Source organism: Apodemus sylvaticus, chromosome 1 (assembly GCF_947179515.1).
Source record: "Apodemus sylvaticus chromosome 1, mApoSyl1.1, whole genome shotgun sequence".
In the NCBI taxonomy this organism is placed as follows: domain Eukaryota; kingdom Metazoa; phylum Chordata; class Mammalia; order Rodentia; family Muridae; genus Apodemus; species Apodemus sylvaticus.
Genome location: NC_067472.1, coordinates 101,616,264 through 101,641,642, shown reverse-complemented (window position 1 = coordinate 101,641,642; position 25,379 = coordinate 101,616,264). Strand labels below are relative to the sequence as shown.

The following is a 25,379-nucleotide window of genomic DNA, read 5'->3' as shown; positions in this document are numbered from 1 at the left end:
GAGAGATCTAAAGTTAGAAACATCATAAAATGAGAGACTGCTAGCTTCCACTTCCAGGAAAACTCAAACACAGTTGGGAGGACTAGGCAGAGAGAGGGCCAAGACACTTGAATTATGGATCACAGAACACTCATCAAAGGCGCTGTATACAGAACTATTCTCCATCCCTATAACCCAGTAGCCACATTTAGGCTGAAACATTACACTTTGTTTAACATCGGAATGCTTGCCAGGAGTCATTCTTTCATAGATCTCAAAACCTCCTCCTTTCAGCCATCTTACATGCTCAAGCCTGCTTTTAGAAGGAAAAATACTAGCTCTCAGGTTTGCCAAATAGCAAGTTGGTGGGTACATACAGAGCTCACCCATGTTGGTTAGAACAAACAGAGTTTGTTTGCAGTTAGGTTACCATAACATAGTTAGTTACCATAGCAACCTCTTTCCACTTCACCTCCTCTTGATCATTTTAGTTTAGCTAACTTCCTGTAGTAGCAGCCAGCTTTCTCAGGAGATTCTAAGAGACAATTCTGAGAAACTGTTCCCTAGAGACAATGCTTACCCCATGAGAGACGGTTCCCTAAAGACGTCTTGCCCCCTTTTACCCCCTCTCTATACCTTGCTTGTTTTCCTTTATATTGCACTGTGTGAAAATAAAATTTGACAGCTTGATCAGAATCCTATCTTGCTGTCCATCTCTTGCATCTCTTGTCTCTGATTCTCTGCTAGGTGGTCCAGGGAACCCTTGTTGACTGTCCTGTGTGTCAGGACAAATGTTGTTTTATAATGAAGCCCATTTCACCCATTGAATGAAGTCCCATTGAAAGAAGTTGAGGTTGAGTATACTTTCTATCATTTAATACAAGGAGCCAGTCATCACTTCTAGAGATGTCTATTTCCCAGTAGTGCTTCCATATGGAAATAGATGGATATCCTAGGTCACCCAAATGATAGGTCTTAGAAACTCGAAGATTCCTCCTATTGTAACTTCTACATCGTATTTGTCTTTTTTTCTTTGTTAATGGCAATGACTACATGGTTGTCTGCTTGTAGAGTAATATGAACTGCAGAAAAATGAAAATATGTTTTGAGTCAGATGAAATACAAGATACAGCCTTATTTGTAACTTAAACAATAGAAGACTAAGGAGAAATAGAAAGGAAACATGGAGAAGCCTTGTTTAAAATCAAGGAGAGGCAGATTGCTGTGCACAGTGGGAGAAGCAACATGAAACATGAGATTTAACAGAGAAATAAACTCTGGAAGAAATTGAGAGGAGAGGGGCTTATGGTGTTGTGGTTTTTCCTTACCCCAGTATCACTGGACATCCATGAGCCCTGAAATGATAAAAGTTTACAGCAGTAAGCACAAGCAAAGGAATCAAGACATTAAAGTCCATTTCTTTTCCAGATAATGAGAAGGTTTGGAAATTGTGATATAGGACAGGATAAATGAAGAATTCCCATCATATTCAATGACATCACAGGGACATACTATCTGCTCTTCTGTGTACCCTACCCATATTCATAATCCTTACTCTCTTCTATATGCAGTCCAGCCATACCCAGAATCATAAACAGAATTACAGAATTTAGCTGTCCTCACCTTCAAATCCTTTTAGCATGTCTTTCAAATCTGGAGCTTGGGACCTTCTTCTTCTTTTTTGGGGGGGCATTTGGGGCTGTTTCATTCTCATGGTCTCAACGCTAGGGATTAAGAAGGATAAAATTGACCTTCATATCTCAAACCTTTGCCTTTTGACCAGCACTGACTCTCTGCCATTCTAATTATAGATGTCTTTGGAATCTTCTGAGAATTCTGAGAAGGAAGAAGGAAAGTAGACTATTAACTGTAGAGATATGGGCATAATTATGACCCTGCCTACATACTTGTTGTGTGATGCTGGGAAAGTCTCATTCTCCAAAGCATATCACCTTAACTTCCCATTTACAAACGTGTTTCTTCCACTTTCCCTCCTCCTGTCCCAGAACTCCTTTCAATGTGAATTAGTGAATTAAAAAAAATCAAACTGAAGTAGCAGAAAAATAATGTGTTCGCTGTGAATGGTATCACATGTACTTAGATAGAGGCAGAGGATGTCTGATGTCAAAAGCAATCCACTCTACACAGTGAGTTCCAGGAAAGTCAGAGCTACAAAGAGGAACCCTGTCTTAAAAAACAAAAACAAGCCCTGCAGCCATATTTGCTGTCTGCAGGGACACAAAAGGATCACTAGGTACCGTAACACCCTGAGCCTTAGATTTCTGGTGGTGCAAACTGCCAGGGGTCTGCCTGCACTCAGGAACTGAGCACCTAGGCGACTTTTCCTGCCAGCCCGCCTGGCTCGGGGCCTGTGTCCTGCCCAGGAAGCTGTAGAAGGAGAGAAGCCCCGTGGCAAAACTCGCTGTCTGCAGGGACACAAAAGGATCTCTAGGTACTGTAACACCCTGAGCTTTAGATTTCTGGTGGTGCATACCGCCAGGGGTCTGCCTGCACTCAGGAACTGAGCACCTAGGCTGCTTTTGTCTGCCAGCCCACCAGGCTTGGGAAGCTGTGGAAGGAGAGAAGCCCTGCAGCCATATTTGCTGTCTGCAGGGACACAAAAGGATCACTAGGTACTGTAACACCCTGAGCTTTAGATTTCTGGTGGTGCAAACCACCAGGGGTCTGCCTGCACTCAGGAACTGAGCACATATGCGGTTCATCTGCAAGCCAGTCCATCTTTGGACCTGTGTCCTATGTGAGAATCAACAGAGGGACTGACCCCCACCCCAACTTCTTCCCTTCATAATAGAGCAGACAGAGAACACCTGGTTGACCTTGACAACCTAAGTATAGCATTGCTTGAGGCAAGATTGAGAAGGGCTCCAAAGGCACAAAAGAGGAAGCCAGCATATCAATAATCTGTGCCAGAAGAAACCCAGTCATCCAGTGTTGCAGAAATAACCTTAGAGATCCACAGTAGGTTGAAGCTCCAGACAGTGATAATAAGACCATCTAACTCCTGGGAGAACCAGATGGCTAAAGGCAAACGTAGTAATATTACTAACAGAAACCAAGGCTTTATGGCAGCATCTGAACCCAATTCTCCAACATTAGCAAGTCCTGGATACCCCAACACACCAGAAAAACAAGATTTGGATTTAAAATCACTGGTCATGATGCTAGTACAGGAACATATGAAGGACATACTTAAAGAAATTCAGGAGAAAATGGATCAAAAAGTAGAAGCCCTTACAAGGGAAACACAAAAATCATTGAAAGAAATTCAGGAGAATACAAAAGCCAATAAGGAGGAAATGCAAAAATCAATTAAAGAAATACAGGAGAACCTTGATCAACAGGCAGAAGTCATGAAAGAGGAAACACAAAAATCGCTAAAGAATTAGAGGAAAACACAAGCAAATGACAGAACTGAGCAAAAATTTTCAGGATCTAAAAACAGAAGTAGAAACAACTAAGAAAGCACAAAGGGAGACAACTTTGGAGATAGAAAACCTTGGGAAGAAATCAGGGACCATAGATGCAAATATCAACAACAGAATACAAGAGATAGAAGAAAGAATCTCAGATGCCGAAGATACCATAGAAACCATGGACTCAACAGTTAAAGAAAATGCAAAATGCAAAAAGCTTGTAACCCAAAATATCCAGGAAATCCAGGACACAATGAGAAAGCCAAATCTAAGGATCATAGGTATTGATGAGAGTGAAGATTTACAACTTAAAGGGCCAGCAAATATCTTCAGCAAAATTATGGAAGAAAACTTCCCTAACCTAAAGAGAGAGATACCCATGAATATACAAGAAGCCTACAGAACTCCAAACAGACTGGACCAGAACAGAAATACCTCCCGTCACATAATAATCAAAACCCCAAATGTACTAAACAAAGAAAGAATACTTAGGGCAGTAAGAGAAAAAGGGCAAGTAACATATAAAGGAAGACCTATCAGAATTACACCAGATTTCTCACCAGAGACCATGAAAGCTAGAAGATCCTGGGCGGAGCTTATGCAGACTCTAAGAGAACACAAATGCCAGCCGAGACTACTATACCCAGCGAAACTCTCAATTACTATAGATGGAGAAACCAAGATATTCCACGACAAAACCAAATTTTCACAATATCTTTCTACAAACCCAGCCCTACAAAGGTTAATAGGGGGAAAACACCAGTACAATGAGGGAAACTATACCCTGGCAAGAGCAGGATATTAAGCTTCTTTCATCAAACCCAAAGAGGATAACCACACACATATAAAATTAAAATAAAAAATGTTAGGAAGCAATAACCACTACTCGTTGATATCTCTTAACATCAATGGACTCAATTCCCCAATAAAAAGACATAGACTAACAGACTGGTTACATAAACAGGACCCTACATTTTGCTGCTTACAGGAAACACACCTCAATGTCAAAGACAAAAACTACCTTATAGTAAAAGGCTGGAAGACAATTCTACAAGCAAATGGTCCCAGGAAACAAGCCAGAGTTGCCATTCTAATTTCAGATAAAATTGACTTTCAACCTAAAGTCATCAAAAGAGACATGGAAGGTCACTACTTGCTGGTCAAAGGAAAATTCCAACAAGAAGAACTCTCAATCCTGAACATCTATGCCCCAAATACAAGGGCGCCCTCATTCATAAAAGAAACTTTACTAAAGCTCAAAGTACACATTGCACGTAACACAATAATTGTGGGTGACTTCAACACTCCACTTTCACCAATGGACCAATCAGGAAAACAGAAACTAAACAGGGAGACAATGAAACTAATTGAAGCTTTGAACCAATTGGAGTTAACAGATATATACAGAACTTTTTATCCCAAAGCAAAAGAATATACCTTTTTCTCAGCACCTCATGGTACCTTCTCCATATAGTTGGTCACAAGACAGACCTCAACAAATATAAGAAGATTGAAATAATCCCATGCCTCCTATCAGATCACTATGGAGTAAAAGTGGTCTTTAGTAACAGTAAAAACAACAGAAAGCCCACATATACATGGAAACTGAATAATACTCTACTCAATGATACCTTGGTCAAGGAAGAAATAAAGAAAGAAATCAAAGATTTCTTAAAATTTAATGAAAATGAAGGCACAACATACACAAATCTATGGGACACATTGAAAGTAGTGCTAAGAGGAAAACTCATAGCTTTGAGCGCCTCCAAAAAGAAATTCGAGAGAGCATACACTAGAAGATTAATGGAACAACTGAAAGCCCTGGAACAAGAAGAAGCTAATTCACCCAGGAGGAGGAGAAGACAGGAAATCATCAAACTCAGGGCTGAAATCAATCAAGTAGAAACCAAGAGAACCATACAAAGAATCAACAAGACCAAAAGCTGGTTCTTTAAAAAAATCAATAAGATAGATAAACCCTTAGCCAGACTAACCAAAGGGCACAGAGAAAGTATCCAAATTAACAAAATTAGGAATGAAAACGGAGATATCACAACAGAAACCGAGGAAATTCAAAAAATCATCAGATCCTACTACAAAAACCTGTACTCAACACAACTGGAGAATCTGGAGGAAATGGACATTTTCTTAGACAGATACCAATTACCAAAATTAAACCAGGATCAAATAGACCATCTAAACAGACCCATAACCCCTAAAGAAATAGAAGGGGTCATAGATAGGCTTCCAACCAAAAAAAGCACAGGACCAGATGGTTTCAGTGCAGAATTCTATCAGACCTTCAAAGAAGACTTAACACCAATACTCTTCAAACTCTTCCACCAAATAGAAACAGAAGGAACACTACCCAACTCCTTCTTCGAAGCCACTATTACGCTGATACCAAAACCACACAAAGACCCAACTAAGAAAGAGAATTTCAGGCCAATTTCCCTTATGAATATCGATGCAAAAATACTAAATAAAATTCTTGCCCACCGAATCCAAGAACACATCAAAACGATCATCCACCATGATCAAGTAGGCTTCATCCCAGGGATGCAGGGTGGTTGAATATACGGAAATCCATAAATGCTATCCACTACATAAACAAACTCAAAGAAAAAACACATGATCATTTCATTAGATGCTGAAAAAGCATTTGACAAAATTCAGCATCCTTTCATGCTAAAAGTCTTGGAAAGGACAGGAATTCAAGGCCCATATCTAAACATAGTAAAAGTAATATACAGCAAACCGGTAGCCAACATCAAACTAAATGGAGAGAAACTTGAAGCAATCCCACTAAAATCAGGGACTAGACAAGGCTGCCCCCTCTCTCCATATCTTTTCAATATAGTTCTTGAAGTTCTAGCTAGAGCAATTAGACAACAGAAGGAAGTCAAAGGGATACAAATTGGAAAGGAAGAAGTTAAATTATCACTATTTGCAGATGATATGATCGTATACTTAAGTGTCCCTAAAAACTCTACTAGAGAACTCCTACAGCTGATAAACAACTTCAGCAAAGTGGCTGGCTACAAAATCAACACAAGCAAATCAGTAGCCTTTATATATCCAAAGGATAAGCAGACTGAGAAAGAAATTAGGGAAAGGACCCCCTTCACAATAGCTACAAACAACATAAAGTATCTTGGGGTGACTCTAACCAAACAAGTGAAAGACCTATATGACAAGAACTTCAGATCTCTGAAGAAGGAAATCGAAGAAGATCTCAGAAAATGGAAAAACCTTCCATGCTCGTGGATTGGCAGGATTAATATAGTTAAAATGGCCATCTTGCCAAAGGCAATCTACAGATTCAATGCTATTCCCATAAAAATCCCAACCCAGTTCTTCATAGAGCTAGAAAGAGCAATTCTCAAATTCATCTGGAATAACAAAAAGCCCAGGATAGCTAAAACTATTCTCAACAGTAAAAGAACTTCAGGGGGATTCAATATCCCAGACTTTAAACTCTACTACAGAGCAATAGTGATAAAAACTGTATGGTATTGGTACAATATCAGGCAAGCGGATCAATGGAATAGGATTGAAGATCCAGAAATGAACCAACACACCTATGGTCACTTGGTCTTTGACAAAGGGGCTGAAAGCATCCAGTAGAAAAAAGATAGTCTTTTCAACAAATGGTGCTGGTTCAATTGGAGGTCAGCATGCAGAAGAATGCGCATCGATCCATTCTTATCTCCTTGTACCAAGCTCAACTCCAAATGGATCAAGGACCTCCACATAAAACCTGACACACTGAAACTAATTGAAAAAAAAAACTGGGGAAGACCCTGGAGGACATGGGCACAGGGGAAAAGTTCCTGAATAGAACACCAATAGCTTATGCTCTAAGATCAAGAATTGACAAATGGGACCTCATAAAACTACAAAGTTTCTGTAAGGCAAAGGACACCGTCAAAAGGACAAAACGTCAACCAACAGACTGTGAAAGAATCTTCACCAACCCTAAATCCGACAGAGGGCTAATATCTAATATATACAAAGAACTCAAGAAAGTAGAACCCAGAGATCCAAATAACCCCATTAAAAAGTGGGGTACGGAGCTAAACAAAGAATTTTCACATGAAGAACTTCGGAGAGCTGAGAAACACCTTAAGAAATGTTCAACATCATTAATCATTAGGGAAATGCAAATCAAAACAACCCTGAGATTTCACCTCACACCAGTCAGAATGGCTAAGGTCAAAAATTCAGGAGACAGCAGGTGTTGGCGAGGATGTGGAGAAAGAGGAACACTCCTCCACTGCTGGTGGGATTGCAAGATGGTGCAACCACTTTGGAAATCAGTCTGGCAGTTCCTCAGAAAACTGGGCATGTCACTTCCTGAGGACCCTGTTATACCACTACTGGGCATATATCCAGAGGATTCTTCAGCATGCAATAAGGACACATGTTCCACTATGTTCATAGCAGCCCTATTTGTAGTAGCCAGAAGCTGGAAAGAACCTAGATGTCCTTCAACGGAGGAATGGATACAAAAAATGTGATATATTTATACAGTGGAGTACTATTCAGCCATTAGAAACAATGAATTCATGAAATTCTTAGACAAATGGATGGAGCTGGAGAACATCATACTAAGTGAGGTAACCCAGTCTCAAAAGATCAATCATGGTATGCACTCACTGATAAGTGGATATTAGCCTAGAAACTTTGAATACCCAGGACATAATCCACAAATTAAATGATGTCCAAAAAGAATGGAGGAGTGGGCCCTGGTCCTGGAAAGACTCAGTGCAAGAGTATAGGGGAATTCTAGAACAGGGAAGTGGGAAGGGGTAGATGGAAGAATAGGGGGACGGAAGAGGGCTTATGGGACTTGCGGGGAGTGGGGACCCAGAAAAGGGGAAATCATTTGCAATGTAAATAAAAAAAACATAAACAAGTAAATAGAAAAATGGAAAAAAGAAAGAAAAGGAAGGAAGGAAGGAAAGAAGGAAGGAAGAGAAAGTGGATTTTTAAGTATTTGGTATAGTAGTCATAGAGTGTGGGTGGGAAAACCATCTGAAGAAAGCCAAGACTTCAAACACTTTGTCAATGTGGACAATATCAGCCAACATCTGCTTCTTCAAATTCTCTTGTTAATATGACAAAATTTTGAAAAGGAGGCACTTAAGCTGACATATGCTCCATATATTAGGATGGAGCCTGGTGCTGACAGCTGGGATATAGCCCTTTACATACAAGGGCAAGGCTTTCCCACAGTCTTGTGACATATGCAGTCCACCTTCAGTCATTGTTTCACTGCCAAAATATTGTGCCCACAGAGTCGTCTCTTTTTTAAAAATCTAAGTTCAGCCCCAAAGATTATCCGGAACTCCTCTATCTCCAGGAGAAATACACAAAGCATTTTTCAGGAATTTTTCCCACCATAGAGCTTTGTGAACATTGCAGACACAGAGGACATACACTACCTATCAACACTTGTTACCTGCAGATCCAGAGCTAGATACAAGCACACAGCATGGACAGATGATCTATCCATGAGGAGTCCTAAAGCACCTGTAGGTCCATTTGCTTGATCTCACTACTGACCTAGCTCAATAGATCTCCATAACCCAGTCCTCTAAAAGAGAACCTAATATGTTCTCAATAGTTACAAAATGTCCACAACCTACCTTTCTCCTCCCCCTCTTTCCTCTTCCTAGAACTTCTGAATAGTATTACATGTAAATTTAGCAAACCCACAGAGGTATTTATACTAGTTGAATATCAAATAATTCCTACCACAATATAGGGCTATCCTTCCTTATCCCAGACATACCTTGCCAGGACATAATTTACACCCTAGGAAGAAAGGAGAAAACACAGTTTATAACATATTCTTCATGTTCCTGCAAATCTTGGTTACAGTCTTACTGACTGAAGAGACAAAGTCAAAAGAGAATCAAATCAGTCGCCCACAGTTCCCCAAGAATGATATAAATATATATATATATATATCATTGACTTATATGCAAATTAATAGACTCTGTCTTTTACTACCAGGTATTGGAGACCAAAGATGAAAAAAAAAAAAACAGTAGTTTGAAAGCTTACATAGGTTTTTATGTGCATATCGTTATACAAATAAACAGTGACCTTTCTCATGCTCTGTGCTTGGTATCCATTACCTTTCTGGAAACTCATGTGTATGAGAAGCTGAATTCCAAATTCTTTAAAACATTTAAACATGAATCAATATATTAACATTGAGGAATCCAAAAGGACCTGAGACTTCAAATGTTTAATTCTTAAAACCAATCAACCTGATCTCTGCTAACCCCTCCCTTCCTCCTCTTCCTCCCTCTTCTGCCTTTCTTCTCTTTCTGCAACTGGCCTAGCAGAAAAGCAAATGATCTAAAGAGATATGTATGTCTCTCAATTTGATTATCAAACTGTTGAAACTATGATTCCAAAGAAACAGGAATTTCTCCAGGATCTCACATTGAGAGAAGAAAAACAACTTTAGCCAGAGGAAGACCTGGTCTCCTTAAAACATTCCAAACAGTTGTAATGACTTATCTGACCATTTTAAAGTGTGACACTTTGACCCACATTATGAATGGAGAATGATGGACAGTGCCACACCTTGACCTGGGCTCCATTTATCTGCATATCCTCTATTGAAAATTTGATCTCACTTAAGGAACCTGAATAAGGACAGCATAATTTTGTGAAGATTTGTCTATCTTCCAAAGTAGCCACATTTAAATCTTCTTTTTATCTTTTCCAATATTTATTTGCCTCTTTATTATGGGCTTATTGATGCCACACCTGACCAGCCAGGTCCACCCTGATATGTCAAATAGACACCTCAACTTTCCAATAAACTTGCCTTTAATTTATTCTAATCTGGCTAGGATTGGCTCATTTCATTGGCAGACAAATAACCTATCAGTAGATGCCATAGTAAAAGGGATTCTGTGAGAGCATGAATTATTTTAGTTATAGATGAATTCTGATGTTCAAATTTGTCCTCTTGAAGAATTCTGTATGTTCATGTCTCCTGAATCATTATTATAGTAGATAAAGTAGAGTCAACCAGAGGACTAATCTACAGATGAATGGATAAAAACAACATAATCAGCATATATTAAAATATTAGATGTTGAAAAGCAAGTATTGTCATTTGTCATAACTTATCTGAACTCCAGAGAATTTATATTATACTAAACCAGCTGGGAATAGAAAAAAACACTAAATGATACTATTCAGGCAGATTCATTAATCAAGAGAAAAAAATTCAAGATTGTAAAGTCTGTTTGTTGAGGTTAGTATGTATACGAACTAGCTCAGTTTAGACATAAATGCATAGTTCTATCTCATATGAACATTTTCAGTTGTAATTAAATTAACACCATGGAAACAAAGAAATCAAAGCAGTTATGAAAAATTTCTAGAATCTCCAAGGTCTACAAGACTGACAATTCCAATGAAAAGACAAATATCCACAGTGATACTCACAACCAGCATAGGATTTTGGTATAAATTATTTAAAATGTGATAGAAGTCAAATACACTTCAATTTTATGCCTTTTTGTTAGTGAAGCCACATTTCCCACCAGCAGACAGATGCATGGAAACCTCTCTGAGTTCCTGGTTCATATCCTAGCCACAAGTACCACTCCCACTGGAATCAGAGGCAGTGGGAATAAATGTTTCAAATAGTCAGAAGAAGGAATAAACAGTGCTACTTTCAAATTCTGATGAAGTGACTAACTTGACAGTCTGAAATGTGCTTCACACATGCTTAGAAATACAAAAGGGTGTTAATTGTTAAGGCCTAGGTAACTGCTGCCTGTCTAGCCAGCCAATTTATTCTGTTACTAATACTATAAGGAAACTCTCTCATGTGCAATTACAAGGAAACTTTTGATCTCCAAGTTGATTGCATATTATGTTATGCTCTGTGTTTGGTTTTTCTTGGGAAACAACCAAAATATAGGTCAGTTAGAACTCCTTTGTGTAATCAGCCACAATAAGCTTGGACCAGAATCAACTGCCCTGTATAACTTCCTGTACCTGTGCATGTATGAGTTTTATGGTTTGCCTTTTTAAGCTGTTCCTAGGATGGACCCCAACATAAGAGGAATACATGCACCAATATAAAAACTCATTTGGAATAAGACTTCCATTTTAAATGGGGAGTCAAGTAAAGTTTTAGGTTCCCAATAACTTCCTGGTAATTGATATCCTACTTGGCAGAGAGAGAGAGAGAGAGAGAGAGAGAGAGAGAGAGAGAGAGAGAGAGAGAGAGAGAGAGAGAGGAAGGGAGAGGGAGAGGAGGAGGGAGAGGAGAGAGAGGGAGGAGCACATAGGTAACTGGTATCCTGCTTGGTAAGTTAAGACATGAATGTTAGGGAAGGTAAGTCCTCTGCCACAATTGAATACCACAACCAATGAGGGCAGAATAAGTGTACAACAAAGACATGCTCCTAAGGCTGTCCCCTAATCCCAAATCCTGATTGGTGAAATAACTTGTCACAGATATTTGTGGATTTCAGGTTAAAAGCCTTGTAGGATTCAGACTCATGGTCGCATCAGCTCCAGAGTCTGGTTTATGGTCTCATTAATTAGTCCTTAGAAGAATACTCAATAAACTATCCCCATCTGAGATCTGTGCTCACATTTGTAGTTTGACCGTTGGTCCCCAACAATATCTACCCATGATCCAACAGCTTTTCTGTCCAAGGTTCAGCTTTGGTACTGTACCTGATAAAATAATAAAATACCATTTCCTCTTGACATTCATGCATGTAATGATTCCACCAGCTTCTGAACCTGATTCAGGAAAGACTACAGAAAGATCTCACTGTCATCACCAGGAAGAACACAGCTGCAGAGAAGGAGGGCAATGGCTTCCTGTCCTCTGACTCTCAGACACTGGGTTCTCCTGAAGTCTTACCTGCTGCATGTCCACGATTGAGAGTTCCAACTGATGCTGCATATATGAGATGAGGTCTCTCACCAACTCCCTCTGCTCCCCTAGTTCATTTTCAGACTCTTCCAGCCTTTTGACAACATCTTCTTTCTCTTTCTTCAGCTCCTGTAGCTCCTCATTCTCCTTGGAGTCCAGGAGACTTCTTAGTCTGTTAAACTTTATGTGAACATTTTCTATATCACTTTGTAGTTGGTTCTTTAGGAGTAAAAAAAAAAAAAAGGGAGAGGAATTCAGTCTGTCCAAATGGGACGAGGAGATAGAGAAATACTGCTGTAACATTTCACAGGGAATTGAGTTTGGGAAAGGGAAGGGATTATTAGGGAAACCTGTGTCTCCTCTTAATGTCTGTTCAGTACATTCCAAAACAAAGTTCTTAGGTCACCTTTACCAAGGCCATGCGAGCCAAAGTGGGATGACTGGATGTGCCTCGGTTTTTAAACAGTTTTCTAAGGTACTTGTTCCTGCCTGCTACAGTCCCCACTCTCCCTCTGAACCCTTAGAAGATGCTAAACCCTGAGAATACAACTGGGGCCTGTTCCCAAGCATATTTCCATCAGCTGGAGTTTCAGAAGGCACCACAGGAGTAGCACCAGCAGCCGTTCTGACTAAGGCCCTCCATGGATCCAGCTCCTCACAGAGTCCAGCTCAGCTCGATACACTGACTCTGCATCTTCCAGGGGAACCAGAGGGGAAATGTAATCAAGGCCTCCTGACCTCATCAGCTCCCAGGAAGCAAAGACCCCAGGAGCTTCTTGCCCAGGTCCCTCTTGGGCATCAGGCTGATGCCCTTAGGAAGGTCCCCACTTGCCTCCCAGTCAGCTCTCTGCTGTTGGAGGTCATCCTGCCATTCATCACATCTTTTCTCATTTTCCATCAGCTTCTGCAGAGCTGCCTGCAGCTTCTCCTGTGAGAAAGGAATTGGAGCAGAGTCAAGTTGTGTGATTAGTAGGCCTGCTGTTCCTAAGCAAAGGCAAAGAAACTCTTCTGGAAAGACAGAAGCCTAAGGCTGTTGTCTTTTGAAAAACTTGTGTCAATATGTATGTACATGAAGTATATAAGTCTTAAAAGTCTACAGCTCAATTGATTTTTATTTTATACACATCACGCCCATAAAGACAAAGACAGAAATCTCTCTAAAGTCTGTTATCCTACTCATTAGAAACCTCTTAAATTGTTTCTAGCATCAGAGAACAGAATACTTTTGTTAGTTTTCTGAACATAAGTATACACATACATCACATGTCCTACAATGTCATATTTGACACCTGAACTTAAAAAAAAAAATCAGATCATGTTGTGCATCCTTGGCTGGCCTGTAGTTACTGTGTAGACAAGCACACTCCTAAAACTCAGAGATCCACGAGTATCAGCTGCCAGGGCTACGAGTTTAAAACCTGTACAACAACTGGTCACATGAACATTCTTTTTTCTTTTCCTTGTTTTTTATTTATAACTGTGGTTTTTGTAGTTATGTTTCTTCTTTTTTCACTGAAAATGACTTTTCATACAATATATATTTCAAGGCATGTTTTTAAAAAGTTTTATTTATTTAAGTATATGAGTAATCTCTTTGCATGTATGCCTGCATAACAGAAGAAAGCATCAGATCCTATTATATAGATGGCTGTGAGACACCATGTAGTTGATGGGAATTGATCTCAGGATCTCTGCAAGAATAGCTCATGCTTGTAAGTGCTGAGTCATCTCTCTAGCTCCATACAATACATTCTGAATAAGTTTTTCCCTCTCATTAATTAGTCCTTGGAAGAATGCTCAATACCTCCCCTCCTCTCCCATCCAAATACACATCCTTGTGTCTCCTGTTAGAAAACAAAGAGATACCTGAACCTTTCCTGAGCAGCACTTTAGAGTTGATCCTGGTGGCAGGGGACTGGGTGAGCTGAACCAAGCTGAGAGAGTTGGCTCTGCCACTTGTCTTTTGTGAGGTAACATGGGCAAGGGGGAGATATCCCTCCCCTCCACATGCACACCCCTTGGGACACAGAAGAGCTGGTCCAGAGATCTTCAGAAGGGGAGAGCTGGTGCTCCTCCTCATCTGGGGAGCACCTCTCTTGGGTAGCATAGGAGACCTGACCCTGATGATGGGGGCACCAGCGAGCAAGTCTTAAGGGTCTGAGTGTGGGAATGCTTGCCCTGCAACTTTTCTGCTGTGTGACAGCATAGGCAACCCTCCTAACCCTCTACCTTTAACACCTACATCAAGCAGGAGAGCTAGTCCTGCATTATAACTGGGCAGCACAATAGAGCTGGCCCTGGATGTGGGGGTTGCAGGGTAATTGGCCCTAAGGGTGTGCATGCAGAAGAACCCTCCCTCTTGACTGCTTGGCAGTGCTATAGACAAGGGAGAGGCACCCTCCTCCCCTGATCCCTTGCCATCTATGACAGGCAGGAGAATTGGCAGCAGGGTCATGAAAATGTGAGAACTGGCCATGTCTCTCAGGAGCGGAAAAACATGGGAGAGCTTCCTTACACCTCATATAGGCAGAGCTGAATCTGGCTACTGGGATCCATGGTGAGTGGGCCTCAAAGGTGTAAGAGAGCCTGTGCTCAGATACTGCTCAGACCAAGACCCAGGGCTTACAATTGTCCCAACTGCAACATCTACCCCATCAATGAACTGCAAGAGCACAAGAAGGGACCAGTCATACAGATCCAATAATACAGGATCACAATGACACAAGTCAGCAATAGGATATCTTGAGAGGAGTGCTAGTGATGTTCTAGTAGTGATAAAGTAGCAGGAGTCAGAGGCCTCCGAGCAGATCAATGACTCACTGCAATGAACATTTGCAAGCAAAGAATTGTGGACTACAGGGTATACTGTAAGACCCGGTGTGACACACTACACCTTTCACAATGGGGTTTCCACTGTTAGTGGGGAGGTTGCAAGACTGAAGGGCCGGTATGAAAGGAGACAGAGATGAGTGGGGTTGGAGAACATGATGTAAAATTCACATAGAACCAATAAATAGTCTAAAGAGAAAACAAAGATCACACACAGAACTTGCTTCTTGTTCCTCATTATGGAAAGCTTCCCGCCCCCTCCCCCCCGATGTTTCAGCTCCCACATGCACATTCTCTTCACTGCTGTGTGTCATGTGCTTCTTAAGCCCACTGTGGGAAGTCACTAGATGGCATGTTAGGTCCTTTGAATGAATCTGACATTAACATTGATATAAACAAAGAATAAATCAGCAAATGTTCTTCTGCTGATTTGGCTTTCTTGGACAACAATTCAATTAAAAAACAGTCCTAAAATATTTTTTGTATCTTAGTAATTGTTATTCTGGCAGATTCTCTTATGCTTAAGCGGAATAAATCACCATATCTTTTTAGGAGTCAAATTGTAAGAGTACAGAATGATATATCAAGTTCCAAGTCTATCATGCTCAGGTAAGTACCCTGTCAGAAAAAGTGGGTGTTTCCCATCTGGTACTATTTTCTACTTTGTTTCCTGTATCCTCCTGCTCCTTACCTTGTACTCATGCTCCACCTCTTCAATGAGAGCTGTCTGGTGACCACGGTGCTCTTGAGATCGCTCACAAAGCCAGCAGATGGCCATCATATCCTTCCTACAGAAGAGCTGGAGTTTCTCTCCATGTTGTTCACAGACATTTACCTTCTGCTCCTCCTCTGGAATGGACTTGAACCCCTCGAGCCTTTCTACTATGTTGGCCACATGTCGATTAGGCCTCAGATTCCCAAATGTGTAAGGAACTCGGCACACAGGGCAGTTGCTCTCCCCTTCTGTGTTTCTGCTGGACTCATAGTTGAGTGTGATGCAGGCTCGACAGAAGCTGTGGTTGCAGTCCGCACTCACGGGTTCCTTCAGTAGCTCCAGACAGATAGCACAGGTCACCTCTTCCTTTATCATCTCCAGGACTGATGAGGCCATAGTTGCTGTGATCCCGTGTCTGTCTGTCCTGACTCTTCACATTTCTGCACGGATGCCTGTGTGATATGGTTGGGGAAAAGGGCCAAATAAGAAATGGAAGATCAGAGTGAATCCTGTGCAGAGGTCAAGGAAGGACCACAATGACAAGTTATAAGAACAAAGGAAGAAATATGAGAGGAGGTTTGGTGACATAGCAAGTAGTACTTTGTCATTCTTCAGATGTTCTTCTTTTAGGTCATTCTAAATGACTAATTTCATGTACAGGAATGTTATCCCCCTTTTACTGAAGAGTATAAAGAGTTTACTGTCAAGAGCCTTGTGTAATCTCTCTTTTATTCTGTCTTTCCCTGGCACCCTCTTCAGTGTTAAAAGCATCAAACCTCTCATACTTCTGTCTACTCTTCTATTGTCAACACTAGTCAGTGAGACTTATTCTATGTCAGTTTCTTACCAGAAAGAGCTGATGCTGACATTGAGTGTAAACACTCCTGATGCATATATGCAATGATTCCTCTGGTTGCCATCTAATAAAAGGCTACACATATGTTTGTTCACATGTTTGCATGAATCCTTGTGCTAGATGTATAGAGATGATCACTGAAGAGGGTCAGTTGTCTTCAATACATTGAAAGGCATGAGTCTTCTTTCACAGGTGCCTGCTTTAACTCATAGAGGTCACCAAAGAAAAAAAGGGGTGGCTACTAAGACACAACTGGCAGCCAGAACAAAGGGTATGTGGAATTATGTCTGCAGTTACTTGGGGACTCTGAGGAATCTTGTGTCTGTAAATGTTAAGATTTTATCTTTGTCTAGAAGTTTGCCAAAAAACATTAATGGGTGATCCCATGTATGTATGCCACCATGATACTGACTGTATCAAAATTATTCTTAAAAGTATACTAAGTTTTCTCCCAATAATATGAAATCTTAGTTCAGCATGAAAAACAATGGACAAGTCACACTATACTGACAAACTGAAGAAAAGAAACTCCTGTTGTCCAGGTTGTGGTGAACATCTTTAAGGCAGGCTAATCTGTGAGTCCAAGGCCTGCCTGGTCTACAGAGTGAGTTTCAGGATATCTACCACTATATAGGTATACTTTGTCTCACTGATCACATCCCTAAACCCAAAGAAACTCTTATCAGTCTTTGCCTGAAAAATATTTGAAAAAAATGTTTTCAGTAATAAAATGTCTAAAACTGTCTATAAATATACATATATTGCCTTACTCTAAAGCCAGACATGAAAATCCCATTGCTAATCTCATGCCAAATATAGGGCAATGGACAATCTTTAAAATCATGCATAAAACAAGCATACTTATTTTTTTCTGCCTCTATTCATCACAGCAGGTCAAGTACTTGGAATAAATGCAAATGAAAAAACTAAAATAAAAAAATAAAAGATAAGCAAGTAAGAGTCTTTTTACACATTAAAAAAGCAAATGATCTCAATAAAGATGGATATGTAATAGTCCATATAGAAAAGTCACAGTGAGCCAACATGATAGGGAAATTAAGAAGCCGAGCCTGTGAGAAAGAAATTATGGAAATGACACCCTTTCAATAGCCATGATTAATATAAAATATCTCAGTATAAGTATAACCAAGCCAGTGAAAGATGTGTATGAAAACAATATCAAGCCCCAACGTAAGAAATTGCAGAAGATATCAGAAGATGGAAAGATCTCCCATGCACATGACATGATTAATATAGTGAAAATGGCCATCTTTTGAAAAACAATCTGCACCAAAATTCTAATACTATTATGTAAAGTGCTCTTCATATGGAAAACCCAAAAACCCAGGATAGCCAAAACAATCCTGAATAATAAAAGAACTTCAGGAGGAATCACCATCTGTCTCAGTCATGGTTTTACTGCTGTGAACAAACACCATGACCAATGCAAATCTTATAAAAAACAACATTTAATTGGGACTGGCTTACAAGTTCAGAGGTTCAATCTAGCAGCAACAAGGTGGGGACATGGCAGCATCCAAGCACACATGGTGCAGGAGAAGCTGAGAGTTCTACCTCTTCATCTGAAGGCTGCTAGTGAAGAATGACTTCCAGGCAGTAGGGTGAGGGTCTTAAGCTCACGGCCAGAGTGGCACACCTATGCCTCATAAAAGTGCCCCTCTCTCGGCCAAGCATATTCAAATCATGACACCAATCCTGACCTAAAGCTGGACTACAGAGCAGTAATAGTAAAAACTGTCTGGTATTGGTTCAGAAGCAGACATGCTAATCAATGGAATCAAATAGAAAACTCAGAAATAAACCCACATACCTATGGACACTTGATTTTTGATAAAGAAGCTGAAACTACACAACGGGAAGAAAAGAAGCCATCTACAACAAATGGTTCTGGCCTAACGTGATGTCTGCACATAGAAGAATGCAAATAGATCCATATTTATAACTCTGCACAAAATTCAAGTCCAAGTGGATCAAGGATGTCAACATCACATCCACTAAACTAAATTTCATAGACGAGAAAGTGAGAAATAACCTTGAACACAATAGTACAAAAAACAGTTTGCTGAACAAAACACCAATGGCTCAGGCTCCAAGATAAACAATTTATAAATGGAACCTCATTAAACAGCAAAGCTTCTGTAAAATAAAGGACACTGTTAATAGGACAAAACAACAACCTACAAATTGATAATGGTTCTTCATCAACCCTACATTTGACAGAGGGCTCATATCCAAAATTTATAATGTACTCAAGAAGTTAAACACTAACAAACCAAAAAAAAAATCAATTAAAATATGAGATACAGAGTTAAACAGAGAATTCTCAACAAAGGAATCTCGAATGGTCAGAGGAGTACTTTAAGAAATGTTACAAGTCCTCAGTCATTAGGGAAATGCAAATCAAAAAACTATGAGTTTTCATCTCATACCCATCAGAATGTTTAAAATCAAATATTCAAGAGATAGGCTATACTTGTGAGACTGTGGAGGAAGGTGAACACTCCTTCATTGCTGATGGGCATACAAACTTGTACAACCACTTTGGAAATCAATTTGGTGGTTTCTCATGAAACTTGGAATGGTTCTATCTGAAGACCCAGCTATACTGCTCCTGGGCATATATCCGAAAGTTGCTCCACCATCCCACAGAGACTCTTGCTTAAGTATGTTTATAGCAACTTTATATGTAATAGCCAGAAACTGTAAACAACCTAGATGTACCTCAACTAAAGAATGGATAGATATGTGATACATCTACACAGTGGGATGCTATTCAGCCATGAAAAACAATGACATCATGAATTTTGTAGGCAAATAGATGGAATTTGAGAATATCATCCTGAGCGAGGTAACCCAGTCCCCAAAGCACATGCATGGTATATACTCACTATCAATGGATATTAGTCATAAAATACAGGGTACCCCTGCCATATTCCACAGACCCAAAGAAGCTAAACAAGAAGGAAGGCACAAGGGAGGATGCTTGATTCTCACTTAGACTGGAGAATAAAATAGTCACAATAGGTAGATGGAGGCAGGGAACTGGGCAGGAGAAGAGATGGGGAGGGAAATGTGAGGTTTCAGCATAAGGTGTTGGGAGGGAGAGGATGGATGGGCAGATGGCCATAAAAATGTATAGAAATCTGCACCTTACAGGGATGGGGAGGTAAGGGGCATCTCCAAGATGATACACAGATCAGAGAGAAGGGAGGTGCGCAAGAACCAATGGGAGTGCCTTTAGCTGTGACTCACAGTATTGGTGATATGAGATCTGAAGAATCTACTTCCTGTATGCAGAGAGGAATCCCAGTGGAGGTATAGGAACACCAACCCACTCACAAAACTTCTGACCCACGAAGTGTTGGGTCTACAAGAAACGTTTGTTGGGAACTTGGTTTAATGGATTCCCAAATAACATGGAAATTTCCACATTTGTTTGTAAGATGCTGCAGGTCCCTGAACCCAATTAGTTTTGATTGGTAAATAAAGATTCCATGATTGTGCATAGGGAGACCAAACGGGCCTTAGATTTGTGCAGGCTAGGAACTGGGAGAGAGGGAGGAGACAAGAGCTGCAGGAGACAAAGCCAACTAGTCCCATAAGAATTCTAAGGACTAATCCCCTAATTTGGTCTGGGGTAGAAGATATGAAATATTCATTTAACAAGTTGAGCCAAGAATGCCAGGAGGGAATTTGTGACAGCTGGGGGGAGGATTAGAACTGCCTAGCCTTTGAGCTAATCAAGGTATATGAAAATTAAGTGTGTGTGTGTGTGTGTGTGTGTGTGTGTGTGTGTCTTTTATTTGAGAATCCAGAGAGCATTGGGGTGGGTGTAGTATCTGCTAGACCCGCAGGGAGCCAAAGCAGTTTAAATAACTTACCACTACAAGTTTAGATATGGGGAACTGGAGACTGACAGAATGCCCACCCAATAACTGGCCCAAGTTGAGACCCATCCCACAGGCAAGCACCAATTCCTGACATATTAATCATACTCTGTTATGCTTGCAGACAGGGGTCTAGGAGTGGCTGTCGTCTGAGAGGATCCACCCACAGCTGTCTCAGACAGAGGCAGACACCCACAGTCAAAGAGTTTATGGAGCTTGAGGACTCTATGGAAGAATAGGAGGAAGGTTTGTGGGCTCCAAAGGGGATAAGAACTCCATAGGATGACCAACAGAATCAACTAACCTGGATCCTTGGGGGCTCTCAGAGACTGAGCAGCTAACCAGAGAGTGTACATGGGGTGAACCTAGGCCTCTCTGCACATATGTAGCCGATATGTAGCTTGGTCTTTAATGTAGGTACTGAACAACTGGATCAGGGGCTATGCCAAAAGGTGTTGCCTGTCTGTGGGATATGTTCTTCTAGCTGGGCCGCCTCGTCTTGCCTCAGTGTGAGAGTATGCTTTTAGCCCCACAGAGACTTGATATGCCAGGGTTGGGGGATAGCCAGAGGGCCCCCACATACTCAGAAGAGAAGGGTTGGAGGCATGGAGAAAGGATTGTGGGAGGGGGTGACCAGGAGGAAGGCAATAAGCAAGATGAAAAGTTAATAAGTAAAAATAAATTAAGTCAGAAAAATAGTATATGTAACTCTGTGTAACCCATGATGCCCATTCACAATAAAAAAGTCTGTAAAAATTAACAACAACAACAACAATAATGATAATAATAATAATTAGCAGCAGCAGCAGGAGCAGCAGTTGGGTTTGGTAGTACAGAACTCTAAATGCAGTTTCTTGGGAGGCTCAGAAGAAAGCATGACAGTTCAAGGCTATATTGACTCTGTAACATAATAATGGTAGATTGAAACATAGAGAATGGGATGGAAGTATCTGAGTGGTCTAGACCACTGCCTACTGTTGCAGAGAGCCATGGCTGCATTCCCAGCCCTCTCATAGCATTCACTGCCCCTTCTTTAACTTTAGTTTCTGTGGATCTGACACCCTCTTCTGGCCTCTGGCAGCATGACATGCATATGGTGCAGAGATATTCAGAACTGTCTGTAATTCCAATCCCAGGGTACCTGACACTCTCTTCCGTCATTCTTGGGCTCAGTCAGTTAAGCAGCGAACAGACACATATCCAGTAAGACACTGACACACATAAATGAATAAATGAATTAGTTAAATGCTTATACTCAGACTACCTGCATCTGGAGAGAGGGCTCAGGGCTCAAGAGTACTTGCTCTTGCAGAAGATACAAGTTTAGTTCCTTGCTCCCACATGAAACAGCTCCTAGATGTCTGCAACTTCAGTTTCAGAGAATCAAGTACCTCTGACCACCACAGACAGTCTTCCCTTCTTTTCAAATGTGTATGTAAACAGGCAGACACACAAATAAATAACTCAAACTAAATAAATGTATGTATGCGTATGTTTTAGACTAGTAATGGTTGGTTTCACTGTAGGTATCTGCACTATTATTCTTTGGTTATTGATTACCCAAACAAAACTAGGTATGGGTTCACCCTTGGCATCTGAACCTTTAGTCAAATAAGACATTGGTTGGCTCCTCTCACAAGTTCTATGGCCCTTGGATATTTTGTAGGCATAACAGATTGGAAATAAAGGTTTCGAGGGTGACTTGGTGTTTATGTTTCTCTTTTGGTAGCTTTAGAGTCCCTTCCTGTACCAAAGAGACTAGAACTTACAAGTGAAGGGTCCATGTAGTCACCAGTATGACTTTCTATGTTCAATGAAGTATGTGGGTTCTTCCTCTACAAGTGCCATGATAATTTTTCATAGAGCGACACATTGTGTTAGCAACATCTTGGGTTGTTTAATGATCTCCGTGGGACCCTGTTCGTCAATAATTCAAATGAGTGCAATCCTGTCCCATCCAGTCCCACTATTAGAAACCTTGTTTGGTGACTAGAGATTGCCAGTTGGGATTCTTCCATTATTAATGGACCTCATTAGCATCACCCCCATATACTTTAGGAAGCTTCCATTGCACTGTGTTTCCATATAATCCCCCAAATGCCCCATAATTCCAGAAATATTAATCTTTTTAAAAAAGAGACACTAAGAAACAATAACTAGGTTTGTTCAAATCAAACAATAATTTACAGACAGCACTTGTTTCTGTTGTTATTGGAGTATGTAATGGTTAAGGAAGCTCCATTTTGTGCTAGGCACCCATTTGAAATTCCTGAAAGATAAGTTCCTCAAAACGGACTTCTTGCTCTTCCCCACAAATGTAAAACTGTTATGCTGGTTTTGTGAGCACATTTATTGCTGAGTACCAGGAAATGAAACAGCTCCCTCACAGCCAAGGGGAGTACATGCAGTTTCTCGGCTACACATCCCCCACAAATGAGCTGATTGTGATGTCCACCTTTAAATACACTTCCTTTGGCCTCTTCTTTGGTGACAAGGTTTTGATTTGGCTTTAAGGCTACTGGGCTACAGCAATATTTAATGAATTCACTTCATCATTATAATTTTACTCTGTGGTCTGTAACAAATAAAACTGTTTCTTTTTCTTTTTTTGCTTTATTTTTTATTCAATATATTTTTTATTTAAAACTGTTTCTTTAAGAATGATGAAAGTTAAAGGTTTCATAGAGGAAATGGTCCTTTTCCAAATAGGGTGGCAAATAAATTGTCCCAGGTTTCATTTACTAAGAAGTATTATCTGAAGCAATTTAAGGTGTGCTCCTTAGATGTTAGCACATTTAAAAACTGGGCGACCCTAGAATGTGCATTTTAATATCTCATAATATGGTGGCAAAGAAAGTTAACTCCTAAATTCAGAAAACTGGTGAAAATTAACTCCTAAATTCATAACTGATTGAAAGCAAGACAGAGCAAAGGGAGAGTGGATGAATGGATTCTTGACATCCTCAAGCAAACCTGGATACGGGAAGGCCGAACCTGTGTCTTCTGGTGTCTACATTAGCTTGGGTGAAGCCTGCATTCCCTGCTCCAAGTCCTTTCTTTTCTGGTTCTCAAAATCTCTAAATCTTTCTATCAGCAGACATCTTTCAGTCTTTTATGCCATGAACTAGGTTTGCTCAAATCAAACAAGAATCTACAGACAACACTTGTTTCTGTTGTTATTGGAGTCATGAACCTCATTTAGGAGCTCATGTTGTTTCTCCTAGGACAGTAATGTTCACCTGTAATCCCAGCAGCTGGGGAGGCTGACACAGGACAGTTCCATGAAGTCAGCCTGGGCTATACAGGAATAGAAAATCTGTCACTTATACAGAGTGCATCTCCAGTGCGCTCTCTCTCTCTCTCTCTCTCTCTCTCTCTCTCTCTCTCTCTCTCTCTCTCCTTCTTTCACCCCATCAAACTGTCTCTTTACTTGACTGAATTAGTGTCTGGTACAAACTTGCAGGTGTTCCTCCAGCCCACTAATTATATCAATCAGCTATACCTCCTGGCTAATTTTTCTTTTTTAGACTTGGTTTTATTAGGTCCTTGGACTTTGGACCTTCCTGTTTCAGCTTTCTTGATAGCTGAAATTACTAGCCTGGGTTGATCTTGATTTAGGAATAGCACATATGGTCCAAGAGAAAGGACAGGCAATGGTAATGACTTTTAAGTGACATTATGAATTCGAATTCTTTACAGACTTCCCGCTATTTCATAGTACAAGTACATTAATAGGAGGCTGCAGAGAGATCAAGACATCCAATCACAGAGACAGAGCAAAGGGAATGAGCCCTTAGAATCATGGGCAAATCTACCATTACTCAGAGAAATCTTAAACTTTTGTTTTCCAGCACCCCTCTGGCTGTACTCCTTCTTTGGAGGGAGAGCAGTGTCTGTGTTGGAGCAGGGGATTCATGTTGCAACTCATAATTCAAGATTAGAAAAAGACTGAAGCTTGTTTGGAAAAATAACTGGACCTCTCCAGACCATGAAAGCTGTTTTCCTCAAGGCTGCCCTGCCTCTGGCTACCCCTCCCTCCACCAGAACAATTAGCAGGAAGCCTGCAGTTTCTGTCTTACTCCCTCCCCCTTCTCAACTTCAACTGAAACTCACCAGAACAAAGACTGTGTTTTCTTCTAAATTCCTTCAAACTTGGCAGTCGAAAATAGACTCACACCTTCAGATACCCAGCCAGAGACCCAGAATCTGTGGAGTGGAGCAAACACAGGCCAGAGTCTAAGACCTGAGGATTCAGCCAACTATGCTTGTCCTGTGGTGAGGCAGGAGAAAAATGAAAGTTAAGACTTCGAAGGTTGGAACTGGGAAAAAGAAACTACAGAACTACCAACCAATGGGATGTTGCCACATCATTAACTCGTGTTCTACCACCAGAGGGACTCAGCTGCCTGGGGTCAGCTCTGCCTTCCAGGAGCTTGGGACATTTTTCAGAGCTACAGGAACTTTTTATGTCACTTGTTCAGATACAATCACGCTCAAAGTTCCCGAGCCTCTGCAAAGCTGGAAAAAAAGCCTTCCCCATGGTTTCTTCCTCACCTGAGCTCCTGGCTGGGTGTGGCCTTGGTGGGAGGTGTGGCCCAGACAGAAAGAAAATCAAGGTTGGGGACAGAAAGCTGTGGTGTTCCTCTGAGGTTGGAGCAGGACTCTTATAGGATGAGAACAGGAAGGAAGTTCCAGTTCAGGGAAGCTGCCACACAAGCAAGATTTC

General features: G+C 40.7%; 2 protein-coding genes and 1 pseudogene across 3 annotated transcripts in view; all 3 read right to left on the bottom strand.

Moving 5' to 3' along the window:
- LOC127663868 (tripartite motif-containing protein 30A-like) overlaps positions 1-24,886 on the bottom strand; it is a 152,709-nt gene extending 127,823 nt beyond the window's left edge. The window contains exon 1 of the mRNA XM_052155702.1: positions 24,831-24,886. The gene's annotated coding sequence lies outside the window, so the exon portion shown is untranslated. The remainder of the gene's footprint in view (positions 1-24,830) is intronic.
- LOC127663948 (tripartite motif-containing protein 30A-like) overlaps positions 1-25,379 on the bottom strand; it is a 131,662-nt gene that overhangs the window by 56,176 nt on the left and 50,107 nt on the right. The gene's annotated exons all lie outside the window — the stretch shown is intronic.
- LOC127664026 (tripartite motif-containing protein 30A-like) lies at positions 14-24,865 on the bottom strand (annotated as a pseudogene).